This window comes from Mobula hypostoma, chromosome 8 (genome assembly GCF_963921235.1).
Source record: "Mobula hypostoma chromosome 8, sMobHyp1.1, whole genome shotgun sequence".
Lineage (NCBI taxonomy): Eukaryota > Metazoa > Chordata > Chondrichthyes > Myliobatiformes > Myliobatidae > Mobula > Mobula hypostoma.
In genome coordinates, this window is record NC_086104.1 from 85,498,217 (window position 1) to 85,524,072 (window position 25,856).

Sequence of the window (25,856 nt, forward strand, 5' to 3'; positions counted from 1 at the left end):
TAATGAGAAGAGGTCATGTGGTGGTGGGGTCCTGGGAGAATGTATACTCCCTCTATGAGTGCTTGCCTTTTCACTATAAGCTTTTCCTTTCTCCCACATCTTAAAAACTGGCCATTACAATTTATTCCCAAAGTAGACCAGTGGTAGGAAAAAGATGGGGGTGGGGGGGGGGGGAAGCTGATAGATTTACAAAAGAGAAGTTGATACTGGGAGAATAGAAGGGAAATAAACTGATGGGAATGCACTAGCACCTCCTCCCCGACTCAATTGGACAAATGGCCTTGTAAGTATTAAGGAAATATGGAAGCAGTCCCATGGACATATGGTACAATAAGATAATGATGAGATCTAGAGAGGAACTGTGAATAGCTATCGATTGCACAGCTGAGATATAGGGGAAGGAGAAAATTAGCTACATCTTTAGACAAAGCCGAGACATATAAAAGTGCTTAAAAAAAAAGCAATACCGATGATCAGAGGCAGTTTAGAATTCACCCAAGGAGGACAGAAAGGTTGATTAAGAGGCCAGCTATCAAGTTTAAGAATAGACATGCAGGTAATATAAAAACTGAATGGAAAAAATCTTTTATAAACATTTGAAAAGATGAAAGGTCAGTGAAAACAAATCAGCACAACTCCTTTAATCCAACATGCTTGGGACTGTAGTGAAATCCAATATGCTTGGGACTGTGGTGATGTCAGACTGATAGATTTTCCAGATAATCAGATGTTATTTAATGAATACTTCATTTTTAATTGCCTTATTTTTAAAGAATGTATACATCACTGGTGAGGTTGCATTTGGAGTACTGTGTACAGTTTCGGTCACCTTGGTATAGGAAAGATATGGGTAAACTAAAAGGAGTGAATAAAAGATTTAGCAGAATGTTGCCAGGCCTAGAGGGCCTGAGTTGTAGGGAGAGGTTGGCCAGGGTAAGTCTTTATTCCTTGGAAATTAGATAAATGAGAGGCTACATGAGAGAAATCATTAAAATTATGATAAAGTGGATGGCAACCATCATTTTCCCAGGGTAGGGGAGATTACAACTAGGGGGCCTAGATTTGAGAGGGGAAAGATTTTAAAGCAACCTGAGAGGCAATTTTTTTTCCACACTAAGAGTAGTGAGTACATGGAATGACTGCCAGAGGATTTGTATCATTTAAGAAGTCCTTGAATAGGTACTTCTAGGGGATAGTTTAGAGGGAATGCCGCAAATTGGGTTAACTGGATGGGCACTGTGGTTAGCAATCCTACAAACTTAAGAAAATTTTGATACTTTCTTAGGATACAAGGTGAATGACGAACGCTCAATGATATGAATATTGAAGAAGCCTTTTGTGAAAGGACAAAATGCTAGTAACCATTTACAAATTGCTGTATTAGTTGCAGTGACGTTTAGAATTGCAGCTTTTGTGAGTTTAAAGATATACAAGATTTTCAACATCAAAACCCAAAAGAAAAATCAACACACAAAGCAAAGTATGTTCACAGAAAACATAATACATTTTATTTGTTTTTCAGAAATTATTGAAAAAAGGAATGAAACTAAATGAACACTGTTAAACACAGAAAGTTTACATGCATCAGATCTGGCTCAAAACCTGTGCAATTAAACTTGTGTAAAAATAAATTTGTTCTTCTTAAATCCAGCACCTAGCACTGTTGTGATAACATTCTCTTGGAATGGACTGACATAGGTCAATCACAGGATGCACAAAGATCAACAATCATGAGGTGACATTTGTTGTTTTCTTTGCAGATTTTGACAATGAAAGTCCTGTTCTATGATGCTGAGGTGACTGTGCAAGTCGTCATTATGCCATCACCAATGGAACACAAGTCCATATCCTAGCTTAAAAGCAAACCATTCTTTTTACTTATTATAATCAAGGAAAAAATGTTTCCACTTATTCATGAATCCAGGAAAGTCTGGGAGTTTATTAGAACAACATAGGAAAAGGCTATTTCCCCATTATAGGCCATGTTAGTTCTCCACAAAAGCAATGTAACCAGCCCTTCTTCCCTGACTTTCCTTGCAGTCTTGCAATAAAACAGTAACGTCTAATATTAAAGATTATGTGTTGAATTTCAATTGTAAAGCCAATCCAAGATGTTAATTCGAGTATTTTTTCTGTATACATGTCAGGAAAAGAACTAAATTAAGAATATTTTTCCCATAATAAAATAACTAAAACAAAAAGCATAAAAACAAACTTGAAAATAAAACGCCAAATTTTAAAACTTCATTTAGTGAAGAAGGTGCATGGAAGACACAAAAACATTATGAATAATTAGCAAGTATATTACAAAAATTTGTCCAATATTTTAAATTACAATATTAAATACTCTTCCTGTAAAAAAACATTGAAAATACTTTTGAACATTTTCAAACTAATTTCAAAGGATAATTCCTTTAGCTGGTAGTGATATTTCCAACTCTACGAAAAACTAACATGCATTTCCCAGTGAGAACCTCACAGTAGACAGTATGTTTCCGAGAATTTAATAACCATGGAATAAAGATTAAGTTTTCTTTCTATTCCCATTGAAAAGATATTTTCTACAAATCCAGCTTTGTAATTAGTGTAGTTATAGTAACGATCAGTGGTGTTTTTTGTTTTTTATATATATATATATAGTGTATTCTCATCTCTTCTTTCCTGAAGGCACTACGAAGCTCATTGGATTGTTTTTCATACACTCTTACTAGCTTCTAATATCTCACCCAAGTGGTCATTATTCATGCATCATTCTAGGCAGTGAGTGCCAGCAGGCTATCCAATTATGGAGCACAATGCAGCTAAGGCTGAGCCTGATCTTTCCCCACTCCGCACTAACAGATGTGCTCATCCAGTAGAGGTAAGCCTGTAGCAATCAGCAATGGAAGAACTGGAAGACTTGCCCTCCCTAAACACAACTGAGAAAGCAATTTTCAGAACCCTTACTCTGAACAAAAGATAAAGCTGCATTGATGGTATGCTCCACCCTCATTATAGGAAGCCTTGGGAGCCAAGGATTTTGCATGCTCTAATGAGTTGTGAGCTATAGTGAACAAACCATAAGCATAACTTGCAATGAAATACAACACAAAAGAAACATGACTCAAGGTCAGGCAGTCTGAAGCAGAGTCCCAGAACTTAGAGAATTATAACGAGATGAGGACATACAGTATACTGTTACAAAATAAAATATATATTTCACAGATAATCTTGTTAAAAGTGTAGATTAGTATATAATGTTTTGCCAGCAAATAAAGACATGAGTCATTTAACGTGTTGATTAATTTCATAACTCATATGGCTTATTAAATCTTATTTCTGGAATTTATGAATAATACTCGGTATTTACACTTGGAGATTGGAGGTTTCGATATTTTCAGCAGGATAACTTATCAAACAAATAATGCATCAAGGTTATTCACTTTCTTTGAAATTAAACACAGTCTTTGATTCAGGTATTAAACAAACATACAAAAAATTATTTTAACCTACTGCCACCAACAAGGATGGGCTCATTACATTTTGAGGTAGAATCTTGTCATTTCAATCCTAGCAGTTTTCCGGACTGTCTAAGGTATTTTGTGTCAAGACTTATCAAAAAAAGGTACAATATCATTAATACGCAAGCAATTTCAAATCACAGAAACTGAAACTTGCAAGTTTGTAAAAACTTCTGCTGTTTTCATAGTGACCTGTTTAGTTGTAATATATGAATTCCTAATGTCTACAATGGGGATGAATTTATTTCTTAACACGATACCCACTTATCTTGGCATGAAACTATCAAAGAACAGTTGCTCATGGCCCCCACTATCTTTTTCCTCATTCTCTTCGCTCTACAGATGCTGCAGTTCTGCAAAATGGATATCGGTAGAGCAGAAAGAGTACACAAGAGAGAACTAAATGCAAAGTTTATTGGTAAACTCGGCACTGGAGGACAGTAAGAAAATTAGCAGCACATGGTGAATCAGGAGTTCAATTTAGCTGACCATCTTCTCTAGCAACTTGAGAAAATGCCCTCAGAATTCTAAGATTTGTGTCAATAATGCCTCCCAGTCACATCAAACTATGATGCATTTCTTACGAAAGTTTATAACTCCATTACTTCTGCGCACTCCTCTCTAGATGGCTTTGGCAAAAGTAGCTACAACTCGTTAGATTCTGGACTAGTTCCTGAGGATTGGAGGGTGGCTAATGTAACCCCACTTTTTAAAAAAGGAGGGAGAGAGAAACCGGGGAATTATAGACCAGTTAGCCTAACGTCGGTGGTGGGGAAACTGCTGGAGTCAGTTATCAAGGATGTGATAACAGCACATTTGGAAAGCGGTGAAATGATCGGACAAAGTCAGCATGGATTTGTGAAAGGAAAATCATGTCTGACGAATCTCATAGAATTTTTTGAGGATGTAACTAGTAGAGTGGATAGGGGAGAACCAGTGGATGTGGTATATTTGGATTTTCAAAAGGCTTTTGACAAGGTCCCACACAGGAGATTAGTGTGCAAACTTAAAGCACACGGTATTGGGGGTAAGGTATTGGTGTGGGTGGAGAATTAGTTAGCAGACAGGAAGCAAAGAGTGGGAATAAACGGGACCTTTTCAGAATGGCAGGCGGTGACTAGTGGGGTACTCGTTGGAATTTAGAAGATTGAGGGGGGATCTGATTGAAACGTCTAAGATCCTAAAGGGATTGGACAGGCTAGATGCAGGAAGATTGTTCCCGATGTTGGGGAAGTCCAGAACGAGGGGTCACAGTTTGAGGATAGAGGGGAAGCCTTTTAGAACCGAGATTAGGAAAAACTTCTTCACACAGAGAGTGGTGAATCTGTGGAATTCTCTGCCACAGCAAACTGTTGAGGCCAGTTCATTGGCTATGTTTAAGAGGGAGTTAGATATGGCCCTTGTGGCTACGGGGGTCATGGGGTATGGAGGGAAGGCTGGGGCGGGGTTCTGAGTTGGATGATCAGCCATGATCATAATAAATGGCGGTGCAGGCTCGAAGGGCCAAATGGCCTACTCCTGCACCTATTTTCTATGTTTCTATACCTTCTGGTCTTATATAATAGACTGAAGATATTTCTAACTGATGACTTTAGACATCTGCAATTTGGTTGGTATAAGGGCAGACAGGAAGAGTTGACATTATGACCAATGGTTGTGGAGTGGCAAAGGAGCAAATCCAGTTTGTCCAGTTCCCGTGGTGCCTCTGCCACAACCACAAGGCTAAGGTTTCTCTAAAACTGACTTAAGAGTGAGCAGGCTAAAAAAGTGGGACTATTTACAAACTCCAAAACATTCACTCCACAAATATATCCAAGTTTGACATATGGAGCCCAGAGCTTGTGTTGAAGCTTTTTATTAGCTCCAAATTGCTGCAACGTCTTGTGCAATAAGAAACTTGCGATGTGCTTGGAGGTAGTCACACACTCTCTCAGGTAGACTGCAGAATATTGATGCCATGTAAAGTAACACCACAGCAGCTGGCAAGTGAACTCTCCATTCTTTCAATCATTGCATTTGACACACCCTGACAGATTTTTCAATCCAGCTATAACTGCATTCAAAAGGTGCAGTGGACCCCCCCTTTAATGCTTTCTATCCTCTTCCCAATACTGAGAGAAGACCTTGTCCTCCACAACTTTTCATCTGAGTTGTTTCTATTACTATAATCTAATACTCCTCACTTATTCTGGGTATCCACGGTTATTAGGTGTGCATAAGGCCCACCACATGACCTCACCGCTTTAAAGCCTTAAGCTCCTTGCCCCAAACCCATTACCTTCCTCTGAAACAGAGTGGCTAAGAGAGAAGTAATGAATATGTGTGTTGCAAGGACAGGATCCAGAACCTCTTCAGCCTCTGCCATGGAGCTGTGATCTTTAGCAGGTAATAGATAAGAATCTTTTAAATGGTCCACTACCTGTTTAGCTGGGTTTTCATGTAAAATCATGACCCTGGCTTACTATCTAAATGAACTGCAAGTATCTACAATACCTGTGCAGGAGCTTTATATGATGGAGCACTTGACAGAGCGATATCTGGAAAACTGTCCTTCTCATAATGGAGTTTTTTTTAGGCTGCAGCAGTAGAGAAGAATCAACTGTACTGACAAAGGGAACAGAGCCAAGATAACGCAAACACGAGGAAATCTGCAGATGCTGGAAATTCAAGCAACACACACAAAATGCTGGTGAACGCAGCAGGCCAGACAGCATCCATAGAAAGAAGCACAGTCGACGTTTCAGGCCGAGACCCTTTGTCAGGACTAACTGAAAGAAGAGATAGTAAGAGATTTGAAAGTGGGAGGGGGAGGGGGAGATCCAAAATGATAGGAGAAGACAGGAGGGGGACGAATAGAGCTAAGAGCTGGAAAGTTGATTGGCAAAAGGGATACAAGGCTGGAGAACGGAGAGGATCATGGGACGGGAGGCCTAGGGAGAAAGAAAGGGGGAGGGGAGCGCCGGAGGAAGATGAAGAGAAGGCAAGGAGTCATTGTGAGAGAGGGAGAGATAGAAAAAAGAGAGAGAGAGAGCGAAAAAAGGAAAAAAAAACAAACAAATAAATAAATAAAGGATGGAGTAAGAATGTGAGGAGGGGCATTAACGGAAGTTAGAAAAGTCAATGTTCATGCCATCAGGTTGGAGGCTACTCAAACCAAATATAAAGTGTTGTTCCTCCAACCTGAGTGTGGCTTCATCTTGACAGTAGAGGAGGCCATGGATAGACATATCAGAATGGGAATGGGACGTGGAATTAAAATGTGTGGCCACTGGGAGATCCTGCTTTCTCTGGCGGACAGAGCCAAGATAATATCGACAAACTGCTCAGATACAATCTTAAGCACACAGCCTAATGTCATGAGGCTTCTGAGTATTTACTGACATGAACAAGGCTCATATATGGGAAAACCTAAAAGATGACCTCATCTTGGTATCCATAATGTCCATAGTTACGTCTAGCCATGAATTTCCAGAGTTCTGAGAGGGTAAGAATTATAATATTAATCATTCCAGTCCCAATCTTACATCTCTCCCTCATATTCTGTGCTTTCTTTGACCTTCAGAAAGAAATGGTGAAAAAGAATAACTGTTTCTGGAGTTGATGTTGGAAAACTACATCTGCATGAAGTGCATCCAGCTGCAGCTTCTTGAAGAACGTGTTAGGAATATGGAGCAACAGCTGGATGACCTTCGGCTCGTACGGGAGAGTTAGGAGATAATCAATCAGAATTACAGGGAAATAAGTTGCAAGAGGCAAGTAGCTGGGTAACTGTCAGGAGAAATGGAAATGTAAATAGGCAGTTAGCCCAGAGCACCCCAAGGGAGCGGTAATTAACAGGGGACTCAAATAGTCAGAGGAACAGACAGGAGATTCTGTGGACATGAGCAGAACATCCGAATGGAATTTTGCCAGGTCCAGGTACATCTCAGATCGCGTCCACAGCATTTTGGAGAGGGAGGGAGAGCAGTCATATGTCTTGGCACATATTGGTACCAATGACGTAGGAAGGAAAAGCAAAGAGGTCCAGAAAAAAGAATTTAGAGAGCTAGGCAGAAAACTGAGAAGCAAGACCTCCAGGGTGGTTATCTCTGGACCGTTGCCCGTGCCTCGTGCCAGTTAGGGTAGAAACAGGATGATTTGACAGAAAAATACGTGGCTGAGAAACTGGTGCAGGGAGCAGGGCTTCAGGTTCTTGGATCACTGGGATCTCTTCTGGGAGAGGGTATGACCTGTACAGAAGTGTCGGGTTGTACCTGAACCTGAGCAGGACGAATATTCTCGCGGGCAGGTTTGTTAGAGCTATGGGAAGGGTTTAAACTAATTTGGCAGGAGGGTGGGAACTGGGGTGAAGGGGCTCAGGATAGGATGGATGGTAAAAAAGCAAAAAATAGCAAGCAGTCAGACTGTCAGGAAGGGCAGGCAGATGACAGGGCAAAATTGCAGTCATCATGGTGAGTATCAGTGCATTAGGGATGCAGAATCAAAAAGTGTAGCAAATATAGTACTCAAGGTGTTATTTCTCAACGCACAGAGTATAAAAAGTAAGGTGTATAATCTTGTTGCACAATTTCAGATTGTCAGGTATGATGTTGTGGATGGTTGTAGTTGGGAGCTCAATGCCCAAGGTTACACACTGCATTGGAGAAAGAGGAAGGTAGGCGAAGGGGGTGGCATGGTTTTACTGGTAAAGGATGGCATCAAATCAGTAGAAAGATGTGACAGGATCAAAAGACGTTGAATCCATGTGGGCTGAGTTAAGAAACTGCAAGGGAAAAGGTACCTTGATGTCAGTTATATACAGGCCTCCCAACAGTAGCTGGGATGTGGACTACAGATTACAATGGGAAATAGAAAAGGCGTGACAAAAGGGCAGTGTCATAGGGGATTCCAACATGTAGATTGATTGGGAAAATCAGGTTGGTAATGGATCTCAAGAAAGTGAGTTTGTTGAATGCCTACAAGATGGCTTTTTAGAGCAGTTTGTAGCTGAACCTACTAGGGGATCAGCAGTACTCGATTGTGTATTATGTATGAACCAGAAGTGCTTAGGGAGTTTAAGGTAAAAGAACTCTTAGGAGACAGTGATCACAATATGAGCGACTTCAACTTGAAATTTGATAGGAAAAAAGTAAAGTCTGACATAGCAGTATTTCAGTAGAGTAAAGAAAATTACAGTGGTATGGGAGAGGAGTTGGCCAAAATAAATTGGAAGGAGATGCTGTCAGGGATGACAGCAGAGCAGCAATGGCGTGAGTTTTTGAGAAAAATGGGTAAGTTGCAGGATAGATGTATTCCAAAAACAAAGAAATACTCAAATGGCAAAATAGTACAACCATGGCTGACAAGGGAAGTCAAGCTAATGTAAAAGCAAAAGAGACGGCATACAAATAAGCAAAAATTAGCAGGAAGATAGAGGATTGGGAAGCTTTTAAAACCCTACAGAGAGCAACTAAAAGAATCATTAGGAGGGAAAAGATGAAATATAAAAGCAATTTAGCAAACAATATTAAAGTGGATAGTAAAAGCTTTTACAAGTATGTAAAAAAAAAGAGAAATGTGTGTGTACATAGGACCGCTAGAGAATGAGGCCGGAGAAATAATAACGGGGGACAAGGAAATTGCAAATGAGCTAAATGAGTATCTTGCATCAGTCCTCACTGTGGAAAACACTTAGCAGAGTGTCAGATGTTGAAGGGTGTGAGGGAAGAGAAGTGAGTACAGTTACTATTACAAGGGAGAAAGTGCTCAAAAAGCTAAAAGACCTAAGGGTACAAAAGTCACCTGGACCAGATGAAGTGCACCCTAGGGTTCTGAAAGAGGTAGCAGTAGAGATTGTGGGGCATTAGTAATGATCTTTCAAAAATCATTGGACTCTGGAGGTGGAGCGGAGTAATGATATGGCTAAACGGCAACTCCTTTGCTTGCATCTTCGGAAACAGCTCTATTTTCATCTTTAATATCTTTATTTTTCCCTTTCAGGATTCTTTTGAAGACCCTGACCTGGAGTTACACGCTGACTTCGGTTCTTTGCAGGAATGGGACCGCTCTTGGGGTTTTATAACCGACCGTTGTTGTTCGGCACGCCAAGGGCTCAGCCTAAGAGTCCAGTTTGGATTTGGAAGCCTAGGATCTGGGGGCTCTGCAGACGGGCGGATTGAGGGTCGGTGTCATGGCAGGAGAGTGTGCCATCGGGAGAGTCGAAATATCTATGGCTGTGTTCCCGGAGACACGAGATCTTTGAGATCTTTGGGCACAGAGCTTGAAAGAAGCGACGCAACAGATTTTTAACATCATAAGCCAGTGAGTTGTTTGTTATGTCTCCCCACTTTCTGGGAAAATAGAGATACCTCCTTCTCCCTTATTAGGGGGAGAGAGGGGGAGGGGGGAGAGAGTGGGGGAGAGAGGGGAGACGGGGAGAGGGAGAGGGAGAGGGAGAGGGAGAGGGAGAGGGAGAGGGAGAGGGAGAGGGAGAGGGAGAGGGAGAGGGAGAGGGAGAGGGAGAGGGAGAGGGAGAGGGAGAGGGAGAGGGAGAGGGAGAGGGAGAGGGAGAGGGAGAGGGAGAGGGAGAGGGAGAGGGAGAGGGAGAGGGAGAGGGAGAGGGAGAGGGAGAGGGAGAGGGAGAGGGAGAGGGAGAGGGAGAGGGAGAGAGAGAAAGCATGCGCCTGTGGTATGTCGTAGACCCGATGAAACACAAAGTCTTTGGGGTAACTGCAAGTCTGTGTCTTTGCTATTGCTTTGCTCACGCTTAACTGCTCAGTGGTGGGTGCTGATGCTTTTTTATTGCTGGTGGGGGAGGAGGGGATTGTTGCTTGCTGCCACTTACGTGCAGAAGGGAGGGCAGCTGAAGGGGGACCTTGGGGTTCTAACATTTAACGGTTGTTCATTCTTTGGGACACTCCTCTGTTTTCGTAGATGGTTGCAAAGAAAAAGCATTTCAAGATGTATTTTGTACACATTTCTCTGGCATTAAATTGGACCTTTGAACCATTGAAGACAGGAAAATTACAAATGTCACTCCACTCCTTACGAAAGGAGGAAGGCAGCAGAATGAAAATTACAGACCAGTTAATGTGACCTTAGTGGTTATGAAGAAATTGGAGTCAATTGTCAAGGATCAGGTTATGAAGTACTTGGTGACACAGGACAAGACAGGACAAAGTCGGCATAGAGAAAATTTTGTCTGACAAACCTGCTGGAATGCTTTGAGATTTCGAGTAGGAAAGATAAAAGGGGATGCAGAGGATGTTGTATATTTGTACTTTCAGAAGACCTTTGACATGGTGCCACACGAGGCTGCTTACCAAGTTAAGAGCACTTGGTATTATATAGGAAAGTTGTTGGCATGGTTAGAGTATTGGCTGATTGATAGGAAGCAGTGAGTGGCATTAAAAGGATCCTTTTCTGGTTAGCTGCCAGAACTAATTATGTTCCGCAGAGGTCGGTGTTGGGACTGCATCTTTTTATGCTGTATATCAATAATTTAGATGATGGAATAGATGGCTTTGTTGCCAAGTTTGTAGATGATATGAAGATTAGTGGAGGGGCAGGTGTTTTTGAGGAAACAGGTAAGCTGCAGAAGGACTTAGACAGATTAGGACAATGGACAAGATAGTGGCAAATGAAATACAATGTTGGAAAATGCATGGTTGTGCACTTTGGTAATAGAAATAAATGAACAGACTATTTTCTAAACAGGGAGAAAATCCAAAAATCTGAAATGCAAAGGGATTTGGCAGTCCTTATGCAGAACACCCTGAAGGTTAGCTTGAAGGTTGAGTTGGTGGTGAGGAAGGCAAATGCAATGTTAGCATTTATTTCAAGAGGTCTAGAATACAAGAGCAGGGATGTGATCATGAGGCTTTATAATGCACTTGTGAGGCCTCACCTTGAGTATTGTGAACAGTTTTGGCTCCTCATCTAAGAAAAGATGTGCTGGCATTATACAGGGTTCAGTGGAGGTTCACAAGGATGATGCTGGAAATGAAAGGGTTATCATACGAGGAATGCTTGATGGCTCTGGGTTTGTATTCGCTGGAATTTAGAAGGATGAGGGGGGTCCTCATTGATACCTTTTGAATGTTGAAAGGCCTAGACAGAGTGGATGTGGAAAGGATGTTCCCATGGTGGGGGAATCTAGAACAAGAGGGCACAGCCTCAGGATGGAGGGGTGTCCATTTAAAACAGAGACGCAGAAAATTTTCTTTAGCCAGCGGGTGGTGAATTTGTGGAATTGGCTACCATAGGCAGCTGTGGAGGCCTCATTGCTGGGTGTATTTAAGGCAGAGCTTGATAGGTTCTTAATTCCACAGGGCTTCAAAGGTTATGAGGAGAATGCTAGGGAGTGGGCTGAGAAGGGGAAAAAAATGATCAGACATGATTGAATGGCAGAGCAGATTCGATGGAGCAAATGACCTAATTCTGCTCCTATATCTTACGGTCTTATTTGTAAGGCCATGTGCATGATGCACAGTTTTAGTATTTGAGTAAGAGCAAGATGAGATCAGGATGAAGAAGTGATGCCACGTGCATGGAATATGAAGTGATGAGGATTGCTGCATGAAGCTATTGTCAAGTCAAATGTTAGAACATAAGAAGCAAATACTGTTGAGTGTATGGTTTCAGAATGGGAAATGAGAAGGTGCATGGTTCTACCCAGTGGCGTATCTAAGGTATAGCAGGTATGGCATGTGCCCTGGGTGCCACTTGAAGGGGGTGCCACTGAGCAGTTTCTATTAAAGTCAGACAAGCCATCCTCGGATAGTGAAAAAAGAACTTTCTTCAGATGTATCATCTGCCTTTGATTATCATGGGTGAGAAGCATTAGGATGGCCTTATTTCAGAGCATTGTGTAAGAAGACCATGAAACGTTCCTTCACGAAGAAGAAGGAAAGTGGAGCTGAAGGACGGAAGAGACAGAAGTTGGTGGCGGAAGAATCCAAGAAGTCGAGCAAGTTCTTCATGCCTTCCTTTGAAAAGCCCAGAACAAGTAGTTCGACATGTTCCATGGAGTCGCCTGCACCTGCTACAAGTTTGTTAGAATCCGAAGGTGGATCAAGTACAAATGTGTCAGAAGCCGAGGAGGAAGTCAAGTCAGATAAATCCGAGTATGACGAGATTAAGCGTGAGGCTGTCACAGAGAACGTGGACATGACAGGAGGGGAAGACAATGGTGATGGTGGTAACGTTGAGTTTATTGACGAGATTTTACCTGACGAGATTGAACCTGACAACACTGAACCTGGTGAACTGGATGGTGTCAAAGAGCCTTGAACTGTCATACCAGAAGTGATTGAACAGCATGACATTAGACTTCTTAAGTTCAACAAGGATACTGAAAAAGCAATTCTGCCTAATGCATTGAGAACAGAAATAATAAAGCTGCGTTCCAAGTATTTCCAGAACAGTGAGGGGCCTTTCCTACCAACAAGTAACCGCTCAATGAACAAAACTTGCTTCAAGAGGAAATTGGGAAATGGTTGTGGTGAAGAAGTGACTCACTCATGGCTGGTCTATTCCCCTTCCAAAAAGTCTGTATTTTGTATCTGTTGTCTTCTCTATTCCCTGTCAGACCACCAATCCTCATTGGAGCAGGAAAGTGGATTCAACCTGTGGAAAGCACCTGAAAGGATTAGTGTTCATGAAAATGCCGAGAATCATCGGGAATGCTTCACACAGTGGAAAGAAATGGAAGGAAATTTAGCTGGAAACAGAGGAGTTATTGACGTGGTATTTCAGTCACAGATTGAGAAGGAAAAGCAGAAGTGGCGTGATATCTTGACAAGAACCCTTCAGTATATAAAATTCCTTGCGACTCAGAATCTGGCTTTGCAAGGACACAGGGAGTCACTTCAGCTAGACGATGACTCCAATGTGGGAAATTTCCTTGGCTTACTGAAACTACTGGCCATCTTTGACCCTTTCATAAAAGAACACCTCAATCATTTGGGAAGTCATCCTGGATCCACGTCTTATCTTTCACCGGGTGTCCAGAACGAATTCATCCACATGATGGCATCCACTGTTTGCCAGAGTTCACTGAAAAACATTCATAAAGCCAAGTACTGTGGTCTCATGTTCGACTCGACTCCTAATCAGGCACACCATGAGCAGATGTCAGAAGTAGTGAGGTATGTGGAAGTTGATTTTGAGAGGAAAACAGTCCATGTTAGAGAGTCCCTCCTTGGTTTTATCCAGATAAGCCAGAAGGATGCTGAGAGCATGCTTGAAGACATCTTGAAACAGCTAGAGAAGGATAAAATGGAGCTACAAGATTGTCAAAGAATAAGTGAGAAAAATAACCTGGCAGTGTTTGTGAATTGTGACGATCACTCACTCAACTTGGTGGGTGTACATGCAGCCAAGCAGGATACAATGATGGTCACGTTTTTTGGAACCATTGAAGCTCTCTACATGTTTTTCTCTCATTCAACACAGCGCTGGGAAAAACTCAAAAACGCCATGCCTGTGGTTGTTAAGTCAGAGTCCAAAACCAGGTGGAGTGCAAGGACAGAAGCAGTGAAGCCCGTCAACAAGTACCTTGAGGAGATACTTCAAGTTCTCCTTGAAAACAAGACCAGTGAAACAAGAAGTGACACAAGGCAGCTGTACAACCGCATGTTGAGTTACAATTTTCTGATTTTGCTAGGATTTTCTAACAAAGTACTCATTCGCATTGACCTTATTCAAAAGAAGCTGCAGGATCCTAGCACGAACTTCCATGATGCTGCCCTGGATTTGAAAGCCCTCCGAGATCATTTTTTATGATGAAAAAGCAGTGTTGGTCAGTGAGTCACTTGAAGAAAGAGTCAGACTCTGTTAAGAATGGAATATTGAAGTTGAAAGACGTCAGAGTTGAAAGAAACGAATGGCTGATGAGAACTTGAGAGACACTGGGTTAACAGCTAAGGAGGAAATGGAAAGAGTCATGAGGGGAACACTTGACTGTCTTCACAGAGAAATAGACGAAAGGTTCGCTTGTTTGCACGACAATGACACTTGTTTGCACTGACACCAAGTTTGGGTTCCTTCTCAATGCCGAGGGACTCTGTTATGGCGCTGACAGGAACGACCTAAAGAAGAAGAGCAAAAATTTGGGTGAATTGTACAGCTCTGATGTTAAAGGACAACAACTATATGAAGAAATTTTGGATTGCAGAATGTTGCTATCAAGGCGGGTCAACTTCTTGAATTTATTGTTCAGTATGGAGATGAAAGCATCTTCCCCAATCTTTGCATTGCTATTCAGATAATGCTAACCATCGCAGTTTCCATCGCCAGCTGTGAGAGATCATTCAGCAAGTTAAAACTAATACTTTCGTATTTGAGAGCCTCCATGGGTCAAGGCAGACTCTGTGATCTTGCTCTGCTGAGTGTAGAAATCAGAATCAGAGTCCTTTATTATCGCCAAGCATGTGGACACATACAGGGAATTTGATGCCGGTTTCCCTGAGCTCTCGCTATACAGAATCAAAAAGCAAACAAAACAATAGTGCAAATAATCGTGAACTATATACAATGAGGTATACCTGTGTATGTACAGGTGGACTTGGTTTATAATAGACTAAAGTTCAAGTGTTCATAAGACAGATGGCATACGGAAAGAAACTGTTCTTGTACCTATTTGTCCTGGCATACAGTGATCTAAAGCGCCTACCAGAAGGAAGGAGTTGGAACAGGTTTTGTCCAAGGTGTGATGGGTCTACAATGATGCTGCTTGCTCGCTTCCTGACTCTAGATGCATATAAGTCCTGGATCGAGGGCAGCTTCACACCAATAATCCTTTCCGCAGCCCTGACAGTTCTTTGGAGTCTATTCTTGTCTTGTTTGGTAGCTGATCCAAACCAGACAGTGATGGATGAACAGAGTACAGACTGGATTATTCCTGAATAGAATTGAATCAGCAGCTCCTGAGGCAGGTTGTACTCCCTGAGTTGACGTAGGAAATACAACCTCTGCTGAGCCTTTTTGATAAGAGTGTCCGTGTTAGGTGTCCACTTCAGGTCCTGGGAGATTGTGCCACTCAGAAACCTGAAGGTCTCCACAGCAGACACAATACTGTTGAGTATAGTGAGTGGGGGGAATATTGGGGGAGGCTCCTCCTTAAGTCCACTGTCATCTCCACAGTCTTGAGCGTAATTAGCTCCAGATTGTTCTGACCACACCAGAGGGCCAGCCGTTTCACCATCCGTCTGTATGCAGACTCATCACCGTCTCGGATAAGGCCAATGACAATTGTGTCGTCTGCAAACTTCAGGAGTTTAACAGATGGATCCTGTGAGGTGCAGTCATTAGTGTAAAGGGAGAAGAGCAGTGGGGAGAGCACAATCCCTGGGGGGCACGGGTACTGATTGTTCGGGTGCTAGAAATGATGCTCCCCAGCCTCACTTCCTGCACCCTGTCATTCAGGAAGCTTGTGATCCACTGACAGATGGCAGGGGAGACAGTGAGCTGGGTGAGTTTGGAGTGGAGGATTTCTGGGACGATGGTGTTGAACGTCGAGCTAAAGTCAACAAACAAGACCCTCGCAGAAGTTCCTGCGCTGTCGAGGTATTGTAGTATGTAATGCAGTCCCATGTTGACTGCATCATCCACTGACCTATTTGCCTGATAAGCAAACTGCAGGGGGTCCAGCAGGGGCCTGTGATGTCCTTCAGGTGAGCCAACACTAGTCTCTCAAAGGACTTCATGACCACAGATGTCAAGGCAGCAGGCCTGTAGTCATTTAGTCCCTTGACAGTGGGTTTCTTAGGGACTGGAATGATAATGGAGCGCTTGAAGCAATGAGGGACTTCACACAGCTCCAGTGATCTATTGAAGATCCGTGTGTAGATGGGGGCCAGCTGATCAGCACAGGTCTTCAGGCAGGAGGGCGACACACCATCTGGGCCTGGCGCTTTTCTGGTCTTCTGCCTCCGGAACAGCTGACTCACCTCCCTCTCACAGATCCTGAGTGCAGGTACAAGAGGGTTCAAGTGAAGGGGGGTAGGGGGAGCAGTTTTTGTAATGTGGGGTGAGAAAGCTGATACTGAGATGTCGGGGTGATGGATGATGGGGGTTGCAGGTTGGCCTGTGTTTTGGCTGGGGGGGAATGAAGGTGTCGAATCTACAATAAAACTTGTTCAGATCCTCAGCCAATTGATGGTTCTCCACAGCCTGGGGGAATGGTTTCTTGTCGTTGGTGATCTCTTGGAGCCCCTTCCATACTGACACTGGGTCATTGTCTGAAAACCTGTTTTGCAGTTTTCCAATGTAGCGCTTCTTCGCTGCCTTAATCTCCCTTGTCAGTGTGTTCCTGGCTTGTTTGTACAGAATCCTGTCCCCTCTTCTGTACGCCTCCTCCTTCTTGACGAAGCTGCCTGAGTTGTGATGTGAACCAGGGCTTGTTGTTGTTGAATGTGCAGAAGGTTTTTGTTGGAATGCACATGTCTTCACAAAAACTGATGTATGTTTTTGTATGATGTATGAAAAAGAAGAAACTGAAAAAATTGACTTTGATCACATCATAGGCCAATTTGCATCAGTGAAAGCAAGGAAGGTGCAGTTATAATTTTCATGTAGTGCCATAATTTGTTAATTAAAAGCTTAACAAGCTTGACTTGTATTTTTGAGCTGATATTATGGTAAAGTTATCTAAAAGATGTGTGTCAGATGTTTGGCCAGGGGCGCAATTTCAGTGCTTGCCACAGGCACTATTTTCCATAGATACGCCCCTAGTTCTAACATGAACATCGAGCTTTGAAAGATATGATGCAAGGGTGTGAATTGTTGATTATACTGGAGCAGAGAATGCAAAGGTTGTTAGATATTGTTGAAAAAGATGGAACTTATTGTTGCTGCTCATGTGAGATGACTGAATCTTTTCTTACAATTAAGTAAAATCCTTACAGTGATGTTCCTGGAATTATCCAGAGCCACCCCAGCATGCACCACCACCCCAACCCACCCAACAGTTATGATTCTTTGGTTCTTGGAGTCCATGTTTACCAAAGGTATCAGAAAGCCAATGAGGGGCTCTGCAGACCATTAGTCAAAAATACTTTCAAAGAAACAAATATGAGCGCTTACAATAAGTGGTGCATTATGATTTTAAACATAAAACTAAAGTTGGGTGGAGGAGGAGGCCAGGCTGCTTGCTTCCCAAAGCAATCAAGTGAACAATCTATTAATCATATTAAAATATTATGCTCATGCCACTGATACTGATTGGAACCTCCCCACCTTCAAATTTCTGGCCTTGGCTTAAGTGCCATAAAAATTCTGAAAGAAAATCAATGCAGGCAGCAGAACAGTAACATTAAGAGATGGTGCAACTCAAATCTCAGTACTGAGGGGACGATTTCTGGACATCTTGAGTAAGTAGAATAACCCTTTGCTTTAATTACTATAAAACTCAACTGTTACAAACACAATTTTAGTTTGAATATTCCATAAAATCCCTGTTTAATGCAGGCAGGAACAATTTCCTGAGTGAAGTAAACTATATTCTGTTGGTTATACTCTTCCCTTGATTTCTTTTCGATTTTATGAAGGAGAAAATATCAAATTCAATTGTTGGAAATATTTCATTAAATATTTATTTTAGATAACACAAACATTTATGTGCGATAATAACATATGCCAAGGCAATATTCTGACTTCAATGCCAAATAAAAATAGAGGGATGAGTAGGCCATGTAGCCCTTCATGTCAATTTTGACACTTCATTGGATCATGGCTCATCTGATTATAACCTTAACTCTGCTCTCCCTTCTCCCTTTGCCTTCTGATATCAATCAACTGAGAAGTGGTTGACTTCTCAGTTTTAAACAGTGGCCCTACTTCTAGATTCTCCCACAAGAGGAACCATCCTTTTCACCTCCATCTTGTCAAGATTCTTTAAGATCATATGGATTTCAATTAGGTCCCTACTCATCCTTCTATATTCCAGCAAATATAAACCTATACTGTTTTTCCTGAAATAAGGAGATCAACAGGTTGCACAGTACTCCAAACGTGGTTCCACCAATACCCTGTGAAACTTGAAGACAGCCTCCCTATATTATTTAATTTCACTGACAATACAGAATTATATTCTGTTGGTATTCCCAATTACTTGCTGAATCTGCATCCTTCATGGTAGTCTAATTTCTCTATTTATAGTAGAAATACTAAAAAAAATGCTGAGATGTAATGTATTCAACGAAGATAAAATAAACCAGTGGCACCAATGCACTCTGTGGCATTATTCCAAAGCAAATGTTTTGTTTTGTTCTATTCCGCTAAGATTCTTCAAGTGAAAATAATACTATGATTTACTGCAGTGCATTTATGTCCAAGAGATATGAAAAGATATCAGTGAAAAAAGCATCTCGTATAATTTATTTCAACACTTGAACTCTCACACCCAAAGAACAAACAATAAATTTGATTTTCTGGAGAGGGCCTTATTGGTACAAGTAAAAATATTAGAATATTTCTTTTGAACAATTGTTTTATCAAGTGGGAAACAAAGAATGGACACAAATTTTATGCTTCTATTATAGATTTTTTCCTCAAAAAATAGCGTACATTTAATTATTTTTCACTTTTTGCTTATAAAAATAATTATGCATGGTGCATATTTTATACACATTTGTATCAAAGGAAAAAGATGTTGATACTCTAAATATGGTAATTCGGTATCCTCAAATATTATGCCTTGGTGCAAGGTTCACAATGAGCAGTGTGACAACAGCAACCAATTGCCTTTTCCTCATTAAGTCAGAGAAGATGGAAATAAGGCATCTGTCCATCACTCAGTACCACATTTAAAAAAAATAGGATCAAGTGACAATTCGCAAGGGAAGGGGACTGACAACTTAAGTAGACGTACTCTCAAGTGTTGTATAGCAGAGAGTATGAGCAATATGTAAGGTAATTGAAAACTATGAAGTCAGACCTGGTTTAGAAATTTGTCGTTTGTTGGGCAGAATGTCCCCTGTCTCATTAGGCCTAGACAACCTGCAACAGATATCTAAAGGCATTATACATTTGTAAAAAACATCAATGTTTGCTCTGCAAAACCTTCCAAATTAATTGTAAGGGTCAGTCTCCTCCTAAGTCCAACACACCAAGACTGAGGTCCTAGTTATACTTACTCAGCTATATTGTGAAGGTCACACTGTTTGCTTGATCAAAACAAGGTTCCACAAAAAACAGAAACTTTACTCAGTCATGGGGAGAGATTACCTAGTGGAAAGAGGAAATGATTCAAGGGTGTGCTCAAAACATCTTTAAAGAAAGTACAACAGCCCCAAGGGCGTTGTGAATCTCTATCCCATGATCGCTCAAGATGGAGAAGGAGCATTTCATATGATGTAGTGATCCTCAATATCATTCATTGGGAGCACATAGATGCTCCACAAAAAGTGTAGTTGTTAAAAATGACAACATAGCTGAAGTTGTTCATTGATTAACGCAACATACATCAAAGTTGCTGGTGAATGCAGCAGGCCAAGCAGCATCTGTAGGAAGAGGTGCAGTCGACGTTTCAGGCCGAGACCTTCCTGACGAAGGGTCTCGGCCTGAAACGTCGACTGCACCTCTTCCTATAGATGCTGCTTGGCCTGCTGCATTCACCAGCAACTTTGATGTATGTTGCTTGAATTTCCAGTATTTGCAGAATTCCTGTTGTTTTTGTTCATTGATTAATTTATCAATTAAAATGAAAGCTTTATTGTATGGTAAAAAGTGACTTGTCTGTCATAACAAAGTCAACACTATCAGATCACTGTAAGCTTTCAAATTGTTCTTTTAAAAAAGCCTCTCTTAAGATCCAGGTTAATTTTATAATCTTAAAAATAAAATACCCATTTGCTTGCCCCATAAAAATCTCCCGCTCATCTGTGGAAGAGCTTGTGGTTCCCACACTGGCCTTACTAGCCACTTCTGAACCACAAAGTGTAAATAAATCACTCTTGATCCTGAGTGGCTGCCGAAGAAGAAAGGACCTAGTAAGCCCGTGGATAGAGAAAGTCAGCAAACTCTAAGTGAAAGGACTACCAATAAAACAGTGAGCATGATATAGGCTAGGGGCATGAAATTCAACAGGAGATCAGGACAGAATAATAATGCAGCTGTGATAATAACACCAGAAGACTTGAAAATCTGAACAGGCATATAATAATGAATCTACATTAGAGTAAATCAAAAATGGATTCTGCAGGTAAGTAGGAAAATAAAGGAATCAGGAACTGAAGTGGGGGTTAAAATCAGGATGTAAAAACTAACAACTTTTTTTTTTACCAACCTACCATACTCTCAACTGCAATGAGTATTTTAACCTATCTACGAGTATCTATACTGAAGTATTTGGAAGACTGCCGCATTGTATGGAGATGGTCTGATTAGATGAACTAGTAAATGGAAGTGAGATCAAAATGAGGTTAATATAACTAGGATGAAAAATTATGACTAATATCATGTTCTGCCTCTAAAGGCCAGCGGAAATTTGTTTTTTCTAGCCTTTTGACCCCTTGGTACTTCCAGCTGACAATTGGAGCAATCAGGATTATGATACAATAATGCAAAATGTAAAACGAACCGCAGCTACTAAAAATTCTATTCTAAATGTTTAAAATTGTTGGGGCAAGACTTCAGACATTGAGTTTTATGTGCAAAATGAACAACGTGGTAATTAGATATATGTGGAACTGAGTTTCTGAAATTCAATCCGTTTACCTCTGGACTCAAAGGTACAAAACCCATCCTGCAAGCATTACCATATTATGAGTTTAACATCACAAATTTACTCCCCCCCCCCCAACATCACAAATTTCTATTCCATATGACTTTAATATCTAAGCACTTTAGTCACAAATTATGTGTGGATGGTTTTATTCTATGAACTCATCTTCTGCTAATTCTTTTGCCATAACCTTCAATTAAAATGGAAGTTTTATTGGAGGAAGAGAGTAAAGGTGACTTATCTGTCGCCTTAAAGACTACACAAATTAATTTAACCAATGTTATCCATAAGATTTCTGCAGATATCTTAGATTATACTTTTTTTTTTAAAAAGTCCCTCAAAGATCCATGTTTAACTTCATAATCTTAAAAATAAACCCAAATAAATTCCGATTAATCTCTGCTGATGCACTGAAGTATAAGAAATAACCACCTCCCCAACAACAAAGAACACAGATTCTGTTTCTTTTCTGATAAGAGTCTTAAATATAAAACAGTTAACTGTACAATAGTGTTCACTGGCTTCCACAGAACCAGCCCAGTTGATATATAAGGCAGGTAAAAGAGGAAAAGTTAATTTCTTGGCTGAGTGATTCCATCTTTAGCTGTGGGGCACAGTAGAAAGTCTTTCACGGAAAGTAGCAGTTGATTCTTCTATCAACCTACAGCACACACACTCTTCCAAGGAATGTATTAAATATGAAAATCATAACATGTTATCATCTCGTTCCAGCTTCAGCGCAGTCAGCTTTCTGTAATGAATGCAGCAGCCTAAGGGACAAGTGCTGCCAGCAATGCAACTGCCCTGAATAATACAGAGTTGGAGCCATTTTACTTATACCATTATCCGCTAACTGAGGCTTTGTGCACACATTCACAAGTGACTATTCTTGGCAGTGTGCTCCAAGTTATTACAAGATATTACAGCCATTTAATTCAAAAGAGCTTTGCTGCCTCTATACATGGAATAATCTGTGGATTTCAACTGCATCATTTATTTGACAACACTGCAAGAGATCAGCAGCCAGCAGTTGGCATAAATGCATGGCCGATTTTACAGTTTATTATTTTTAATTGTGCTACAGAAAACATAATAAATAATTTAATTTTAAACCATCAAAATATTCTTACAAATTTCAGATAACTTTTTGATTAACTTAAAATTGTTATTTTGGTATGATTCCCTTTATTGAAACCTTAATTTATTTTTAAGACTGTTTTTATTTAAATTTCACCAATTTTACATGATTTCTTGCCACATGTGGCATATCATATTATTAATTGTGTCAAAGATAACAAAATATATATTTTTTTTAAATGCCTAGAAGGCAACATTCATTTTAAATCGGTGTGGTTCACATACTTCTTGAGGAGACTGAGGTCCTTTGGAGTATACAGGCCTCTCCTTCACATGTTCTACTAGTCTGCTATCGCCAGAACAATCTTCAATGCAGTGGTGTGCTGGGGCAATGGCATCAACATGGGTGATTCCAACAAGCTCAGTAAACTGAATACAAAAGCTGGCTCTATTATAGAAGTCAAACTGGACACACTGGAGGTTGCATTAGAACAAAGGATCTTACAGAAAATCCTGGCAATTCTGGACAATGTTTCTCACCCTCTGCATACTACTTTGGCTGAACAGAAGAGCACTTTTATTAATAGACTAAGACAAATGCACTGCTCCAAAGACCGCTATACAAGGTCATTCTTGCCCTCAGCCATTAGGCTCTCTAATGAGTCAACCCATAGCTGAAGAAGTGATGAACCCTTCTGATAAAATGAGGTAACTGTTTTTATACTTTCTTACTTCTCATCTTTGTATATTTGTCTATCTGTGCACTTGTATTGCTACTGTGACACTGTAATTTCCTTTGGGATCAATGAACTATCTATCTATCTGTCCATCTATCTATCTAGTCAAGGAAAATAATTAACTAGACAAGCGATCCAGAGGTGGGTTTGAAATTTGCTATGGGAGATTGGTTGTATAAGCTATACATACTGTACTTTGATAATAAATGTACTTTGAACTTTGAACACCCTCACATGAGTTTGACGATTGTGAGTTCAAGTCTCACATAGTCATCGAACAATGCAACACAGATAGAGGCCCTTCAAGCCAATGAGTCCATGCCAACCACAGTGCCCATCCAGCTAGTTCCAATTTCCTGCGTTTGGCCAATGTTCCTCTAAGTCCCACTCCATCAAATAACTATCTAAGTGCTTCATAAATGATACACTGTATTTGCCTTAAGCACTTCCTCTGGTAAGTTATTCCATATACTCATCACATTCTGCATGAACTAGTTGTCCCTCAAGTTCTTTTTATATTTTTCCCCTATCACCCTACATCCAGGACCTCTAGTTTTGGTCTCCCCAGTCCTGGAGAAAAAAAAATGTTACCAGGCATATTATCAAAGCCGCTTATAATTTTAAACATTTCTCTATGTCACCCCTCATTCTCCTACATTCTAATAAATAAACACCAAACCAGGCCAACCTCTCCTTATAACTCAGGCCTTCTAGTCCCAGCAACATTTGTACTCTTTCTTGTTTAACCACAATTTTCCTAAAATAAAGTGACTAAAACTGTATATAGTTCTCAAAGTGAGGCCTCGCCAACAACTTAAACAATTGCAATATAATATCCCAATTCCTAACTCAGTGCCCTGACAATTTTAGGCCAGCATGCTAAATGCCTTTTTCACCAATCTTTCTACCTCTGTTGCCACTTTCAATGAACTATGCACTTGTATTCCTAAGTCCCTCTATTCTATCATACTCCCTAGTGCCCTACTGCTCATCGTATAAATCCATTAGTTTGACTTTCTAAAATGCATCACCCCACACTTATCTGTATTGAAATCCATTTGTCACTCCTCGGTCCACTTCCCTAGCGCATCAAGATCCCCTTATAATCCAAGACAACCTTCACTATCAACAATATCACCTACATTCATGTTATCTGCAAACATGCTGATCAAGCCTTGTGCATTCACATCCAAATCATTTATATAAATAATGAATAACAAGGATCCTAACAGTGACCTCTGTGTCATACCACTTACTCACCAGCCTCCATTCCAAGAAACGACCTTTAGCTACCCACCCTCTACTTTTCAATTCTGAGTCAATTCCTAATCTGCCTGACTAGCATTCCCTGGATTCCAAGGGACATAACCTTCCAGACCAACCTACAGCAACGACCTGTTGTTGAAGTCCATGCTAAAATACAAATAGACAACATCCTCTGTCCTACCCTTCTCTACCTTATTGGTTACCTCTTCAAAAAAAAATCAAAAAGGTTTATCAAACACAACTTCTCATGTGCAAAGTAATGTCGACTCCTCCTAATCAGGCTCTGTCTATAGAAATGCTGGTAGATTCTATCTCTCAGAATTCCCTCAAGCAACTTCCCAATGATCTTGGATTAACCATCCTGTAGTTCCCTGGCTTGTCCTTGTTACACATTTTAAACAACAGAACAACATTACTTAGCCACCTTACAGTCTATGGGAACTTCACCAGTGGCTAATGATGAATCAAACATCATAAGAACATGAAAAGTAGGAACAGGAGTAGGCCATCTGGCCCGTCGAGCCTGCTCCGCCATTCAATAAGATCATAGCTGATCTGGCCATGGACTCATCTCCACCTACCTGCCTTTTCCCTAAAACCCTTAATTCCCCTACCATGCAAAGGTCTTCACGATTTCCTCCTGAGCCTCCCACAAAGTCCAAGGATGCCTTCATTCAGGCCCTAGGATTTATCCACCATGGGCTATAAATACCTGCTCCCTGGTAATATGAGTATCCTCCTAAACTTCTCTATTTGTTTCTCTTATCTCTTGAGCAACAATGATTTTCTTCTCAGTAGACATCAAGAAGAAATAGTCATTAAAAATCCCACCCACCTCCTGTGACTCAATATATAGGTGGCCCTCCTGATCTCTAAAGGGATATACACTCTCCATAGCCATTTACTTTAATATAGCTATAGCCATTTACTTTAATATAGCTAGAGAACTTCTTGCGATTTACCTTAGCTACCAGATCCATCTCATACCCTCTCATTGCCCCACTGATTTCCATCTTAAAAGTATTCTTAGTCTTTTCATAGTCATCTTACATTGATTGAGAAGTCTATTCATATTAACTTCAACATTGGCAATAGTCATTCTCTGCATAACTATTCCTGTAATGATGTCTAAGTAAATGCCATGTCATCTTAGCTGCTTTTCAATCATCTGTACTTGTAATTTTCCTCTGATATTTCTTTCTCAGGCCTTCATTTGTCTCGTCTGTTGGAGAAACCAAGGTCCAGGAGGCAAGTACTCTCAGAGCACAGAGTGAACATCAGAAAATTTATTACTGCTTGACAAAACATCTGATACTATACTTCAGTTTTAGTCACACATTCTGACTGATTCTAAATGTCTCTTCTAATAGCAACACAAGCCACTAATGTGTGCACAACAGATATTGTGGAAGAGAAAGCCCTCTAATATTGTGTACTCAGCCCCCTGCTGTACTCACTGTACACCCATGATTGTGTAGCCAAGTTTCCATCAAACTCAATATACAAGTTTGCTGACGACACAACAATTGTAGGCTGTATCTCGGGTAATAATGAGTTTGAGTACAGAGAGGA

At 40.8% G+C, this 25,856-nt stretch overlaps 1 protein-coding gene across 4 annotated transcripts in view; it reads right to left on the minus strand.

The window, feature by feature from the left end:
• Positions 1 to 25,856, minus strand: part of kiz (kizuna centrosomal protein) — a 213,442-nt gene that overhangs the window by 115,493 nt on the left and 72,093 nt on the right. The window lies entirely within an intron of this gene.